Here is a 5,954-nt window from a genome sequence, read left to right on the forward strand (position 1 = left end):
AAGAGTTAGGGTCAGGTAAGGGCTTAACGTTAGTGTTAGGTCTGTGGGTTCGGGGCTTAGGGTTAGGGGTTCGGTTTAGCCAATTGGGGTTTGAGGTTAGGGGTTAGGGTCAGGCTTAGGTTTAAGGGTTTAGGTTAGGGTTGGATTATGGGTTAGGGTTTGGGTTTAGTGTCCTTTGAAGGGTTAGGGTTATGGGTTCGGGTTAGGGCTTAGGGTTTGGTGTTTGAGGTTATGGTTCCAGTCTTATTCTTCTTATTCCAGTCTCTTATTATGGAACAATAACTCATTTGACCTCTCCTTCTTCAGGAGAAACACACGTAACATGTATTCTGCGGCTTTCTTTCGATGAAGGTACAAAATTCAAATCCAAGATAGCAGAGGATGGTTTCGATCCATCGACCTCTGGGTTATGGGCCCAGCACGCTACCGCTGCGCCACTCTGCTGTTGCGCTTTGAGAGCTTCTTTCTTGCTATCAGTGGTTGACAAGGCCAGGGTTGTGTGTGAGGGTTAGGGGCTTGGTGGTTAGGGTTAGTGGATAAGGATTAAGGTCAGGGTTAGTGTTTGAGGTTAGAGGTTAGGGTCCGGGTTAGGGTTAGGGTTGGGTTAGGGTTATGGGCTCGGGCTAGGGCTTAGGGTTTGGTGGTTGTGGTTAGGGTTAAGGGTCAGGGTCAGGGTTCCAGTCTTCTTCTTCTTATTCCAGTCAAGCAGAAATTTTTTTAAATCCCTGAAAGCCATGACAAGGCAGTGTGGCCAAGCGGTCAAAGGTGCTGGGTTAAGGCTCCAGTCTCTTACGAGGTTTAGGTTCAAATCCCACCACTGCCATTTTGTTCTTGCTATCGGCAGTTGACAAGGCAGACGACGGGTCATGGGTAAGGGTTAGGGGGTACATCGAGCTCAGAAAAAAAACTACTCTGAACGGTGGTGTCCCGGCCATCCCACAGAGTAGCACAAAACTTAAATTTTCCCCCCAAAAAATTCATCCCACCACTTCACGTTAGTGTGGCGGTCAAAGGATTGTGTTGGTGACCTTTGAAGCTGCTTCTCCACTGAGCCATGAAAGATCCATCACAGTATCAACAAGGTCAGACCAGACAAAGCATTTCTGAATGGCGAGCACAAAACATTCTTAATTATTTTAACACATTTTCTCCAAGGTAGTGAGGGTGAGCGGTCAAAGTCGCTGCATTTAGGCTCCAGTCTCCCAGGAGGCATGGGTTCAAATCCAACCACTGCCATTTGTCTTTTGCCATCTCTTTCAAACACCTCATTGACCTTGACAAATGTGTTAAGTTCATTAAAAAGCTCATTTGCTGCTCGGTGTAGCAATTGGATTTTCTGTTTTTCTTTCATTCTCTTATTGTTAAAACGGATCAGGAGTCATCAAAGTTGTTGACGAAATTTCTATATTTCTGCACTTTTCACAAATCCAATGGGTGCACTTACCTGCGGGCAAAACTTTGCATTTGGAATGACAGGGGCAAAGGAAGACTGATGTAACCATGAAAGCTCTATCACATTATCAACAAGGGCAGATCCGACAAAACTACTCTGAATAGGAGTGTGGAAGCCGTCGTGCAGAGGTGCTTCAAAATTCCACAAAATTTACAATGGCCAATATAAGGTACTGTTGCCGCGTGGTCAAAGGGGCTGGATTTAGGCTCCAGCCTCTTGGGAGATAGGTATTGTTTCAAATCCCACCACTGGAGAAACAGGAACTCTGTGGGTTTCTTCACATAAATGTATAAGATTTTTTTTGACGACGATACGAGTGCAGCGTGTTCTACCGGAAACAAATTCCTCGTGTGTTCTACATACTTGGCAATAAAGATGATCCTGATTCTGATTTAAGGACACGTTTTGGTTAGCAGAGGATGGTTTCGATCCATCGACCTCTGGGTTATGGGCCCAGCACGCTACCGCTGCGCCACTCTGCTTTCAGAGTTTCTTTCTCCCTAGTGGTTGACAAGGCAGAGGACGAGCCCAGGAACCCATAGAGACTGGATTGAGTGAGTTGACTTTGAGGCAGTTTCACCTCTTAACCAAGCAGAAATATTTACAATCCCTGGAAACCATGACAAGGTAGTGTGGCCGAGCGGTCGAAGCCGTTGGATTAAGGCTGCAGTCTCTCATGAGGCGTGGGTTCAAATCTCACCACTGCCATTTTCTTCTTGCTATCAGCATTTGACAACGCAGACGACGGATTATGGTTAAGGGTTACAGTTTAGGGTTAGGGGTTTTGGAGGTTAAGGGGTTAGGGGTGTGTGTAAGGGTTAGGATTCAGGTTAAGAGTTAGGGTCAGGGTAAGGGGTTGAAGTTAGGGTTAGGTGTGAGGGTTAGGGACTTAGGGGTTAGGGTTAGGTAGCTGTGCTACCCTACCCCAACCCTTAGTGGGTTGGGTTAGGGTTAAGCTTCGTGTTAGTGTGTCAGGTTAGGGTCAGGGTTAAGGGTCGGGACTAGGGTTTAGGGTTAGGTTAAGGGTCAGGGTTAGGGCTCCATAATTGGTAATTCTTTCTTTTTCATTCTCATATTATGGAACAACAACTCATTTGGCCTCTGTTATTCAGGAGAGACACACGTATCATGTATTCTGCGGGTTTCTTTCTATGAAGGTACAAAAGTCAAGTCCAAATCCAAGATAGCAGAGGATGGTTTCGATCCATCGACCTCTGGGTTATGGGCCCAGCACGCTACCGCTGCGCCACTCTGCTGTGAAACATTATGAGTTTTTTCTGTGGTTGACAGGGCAGAGGATGAGCCAGAATTGGAACTGGCGTGTGTTGGTTGCCTTTGAGGCAGTTTCACCTCTTAACCAAGCAGTATCTATCACAGTATCAACAAGGGGAGCTCAGACAAAACTACTCTGAATGTTGGTGTCCCGGCCATCCCACAGGCAAGCTCAAAACATTCTTCAATTTTGTCTGTGTAAGCTCTCAGTCGTACAGGAGTGGTCCATCGATGAGAAGGTTTCTTCAGCCGTCATCTGTACAAAAGTGAAGGTTTCGGACGTTTCGCCTCCTATCCAAGAGGCTTCGTCAGCGAACTAAAGTCTGACTGGTCGTATCGGCCCCATTTATATATCCCTAATGTCCAGACCTGGTGGCGCCGGACACAGCTATGATAGGTCCCTACTCTCAGGTTGGGGGAGGCGCGGGACCCCCCCCTGTGGCCCCACTGATTGTTCCTACATTCCTGACTAACGATTGGCCTATTACACCCACTCCCCCCGGTATCACCTCATCAGCATAACGACCCTCATCAGCATTGCGAAAGTTGCCTAACCTGTTTTGCCTGAGCAGGCTATTGTATGAACGATCCAAATTGAACCTCACACCACCAGACCGGTTTAATGAAGGATTTTGTTGTTTTATAAGAATCGCCTCTTTTACCCCCCTTTCAAACCATCTATGTTCTTTCGCTAAGATTTTAACCTCATTGTCGTCAAATGAGTGGTTAGTAGCTTTTAGGTGCAAATGTACTGCCGATTGAGGCCCACTAGTATTATCCCTGCGATGTTGATAAAGTCTTTTTTTGAGAATTTGTTGAGTCTCCCCAATGTACTGCTCTTTACAATTTTCATTCTTACAATGTATGGAATAAACTACATTACTTTGTTTTTCATTTGGTAGCCTATCTTTTGGATGCACTAATTTTTGCCTTAACGTGTTTATCGGTTTGAAATAAGTAGGAATTTTATGTTGCCAAAGGACTCTTTGTAATTTTTCAGAAACTCCTGCAATGTACGGTAAAAATCTTAGCGAAAGAACATAGATGGTTTGAAAGGGGGGTAAAAGAGGCGATTCTTATAAAACAACAAAATCCTTCATTAAACCGGTCTGGTGGTGTGAGGTTCAATTTGGATCGTTCATACAATAGCCTGCTCAGGCAAAACAGGTTAGGCAACTTTCGCAATGCTGATGAGGGTCGTTATGCTGATGAGGTGATACCGGGGGGAGTGGGTGTAATAGGCCAATCGTTAGTCAGGAATGTAGGAACAATCAGTGGGGCCACAGGGGGGGGTCCCGCGCCTCCCCCAACCTGAGAGTAGGGACCTATCATAGCTGTGTCCGGCGCCACCAGGTCTGGACATTAGGGATATATAAATGGGGCCGATACGACCAGTCAGACTTTAGTTCGCTGACGAAGCCTCTTGGATAGGAGGCGAAACGTCCGAAACCTTCACTTTTGTACAGATGACGGCTGAAGAAACCTTCTCATCGATTCTTCAATTTTCCAACAAATTTTCATTCCCTAACATTTCCTTCAAGGTAGTGTGGCCGAGCGGTCAAAGGCGCTGGATTTAGGCTCCAGTCTCCCCGGAGGCGTGGGTTCAAATCCCACCACTGCCATTTCTTTGTCTTTTAACATCTCATTGAACGAGACACATTTGTGAAGAAAAGCTCATTTCCCACAAAGTGTAGCAATTGTATATTCTCCTTTTCTTTCATTTCATTATTGCTAAGACGACGGATCAGAAGTAATCAAAATTGGCGAAATGTATGTCTTTGTCCTTTTCAGAAATCCAACAGGTGTTCTTATCTGGGGAAAACCTGGGATTGAGAATAACTGGGTTGAAGGAAAACACATTTTGCCTTTCTGAGGTAAGTGAGCTGAGAAAGGGGAAAAACAAACATGATGGAATTGAGCTAACAACACAACGATTGACATCATTTCGTCACTTGTTCTTTTGGAGAGACACACGAAACAGGAACTCTGTGGGTTTCTTCACATAAATGTATAAGATTTAAGGACACATTTTGGTGAGCAGAGGATGGTTTCGATCCACCGACCTCTGGGTTATGGGCCCAGCACTCTACCGCTGCGCCACTCTGCTGATGAATCAGCCCAAAAGCGATAGTAATGGCTACGAAAACATATATATATATATACAGTAAAGCAGGGGTGCCAAAGTCATTTTTTTCCGCGGGCCACATTGCAGTTGTGGTTTCCTCTCGAGGGCCGTTATGAATTTGGGGAACCCATTAGAATGTTTAAATCCCTTCAAATATTACATATAGAGCACACAGCAAAGTAATGAATAACTCGTTTTCAAATCTGAAGTCAAGAATAATGACTTTTATTGTGGTTGACATCCAAAAATATGAAATTTTGGCTCATATTTTAGCAATCATCATGGAATTTAACAAGTTTGATTCGCTTTCGCGGGCTGAAAAAAATGATGTGGCGGGCCGGATTTGGCCCGCGGGCCTTGACTTTGACACCTGTGCAATAAAGTCTCATATCGATATTCTCGTGAGTCGGAAAAAATATCGATATAACCGGACTATCGATATATCCGATCCTGCGGCATGTAAATTTTCTCCTTGCGTTCATAGAAATAGTATTGTAATAAGCAGTACTATCAATATAACCAGACTTTACTGTATGTATATATATACATTCACAATATATATAACATATATATATATATATATATATATATATCATATACATCTTGTTATATATATATATATATATATATCATATACATATATATGATATATATGTATACCCCTATTTTATTTATGTGTGATTTATTCTGGTGCAGTGCTTGACGAGCTAATGAGCTTCACTAATGTGAGGTGACATCACGACTTCAAGGATGACAAAGGGAACATGCGACAAGATGCCACGGAGTACTGAACCTCAAGATCTGTATATTTACTTCCGTTCATTTATTTAATACTAGCAGTGTGCTGTGAGCCCTGAGGATTATATACAGTAAAGTCTCGTTATATCGATATGGGATATATCGATAGTCCCGGTTATATCGATACTATTTCTATGCACGCACGGAGAAAATTACATGCAAACAGGGTCGGATATATCGATAGTCCCGGTTATATCGATATTTTTTCCGACTCCCTTGAATATCGATATAACGAGACTTTACTGTACTGTATATATTTTTAATGACCCTTCTATGATGACTCCTTAAAAGAAAAAAACAAACGTA

At 43.7% G+C, this 5,954-nt stretch overlaps 4 non-coding genes across 4 annotated transcripts; 1 reads left to right on the forward strand and 3 right to left on the reverse strand.

Moving 5' to 3' along the window:
• Positions 1-372: 372 nt before the first annotated feature.
• trnam-cau (transfer RNA methionine (anticodon CAU)) lies at positions 373-444 on the reverse strand. The gene has a single exon. It is a non-coding gene; the product is annotated as a tRNA-Met (tRNA).
• Positions 445-1,863: 1,419 nt separating this feature from the next.
• On the reverse strand, positions 1,864-1,935 carry trnam-cau (transfer RNA methionine (anticodon CAU)). Its single transcript has one exon. It is a non-coding gene; the product is annotated as a tRNA-Met (tRNA).
• A 702-nt stretch (positions 1,936-2,637) lies between these two features.
• trnam-cau (transfer RNA methionine (anticodon CAU)) lies at positions 2,638-2,709 on the reverse strand. Its single transcript has one exon. It is a non-coding gene; the product is annotated as a tRNA-Met (tRNA).
• Positions 2,710-4,265: 1,556 nt separating this feature from the next.
• Positions 4,266-4,347, forward strand: trnal-uag (transfer RNA leucine (anticodon UAG)). The gene has a single exon. It is a non-coding gene; the product is annotated as a tRNA-Leu (tRNA).
• The last annotated feature ends 1,607 nt before the right edge of the window (positions 4,348-5,954 follow it).

This window comes from Hippocampus bargibanti, linkage group LG02, assembly GCF_051943395.1.
Source record: "Hippocampus bargibanti isolate YZ-2025 linkage group LG02, ASM5194339v1, whole genome shotgun sequence".
NCBI lineage: Eukaryota > Metazoa > Chordata > Actinopteri > Syngnathiformes > Syngnathidae > Hippocampus > Hippocampus bargibanti.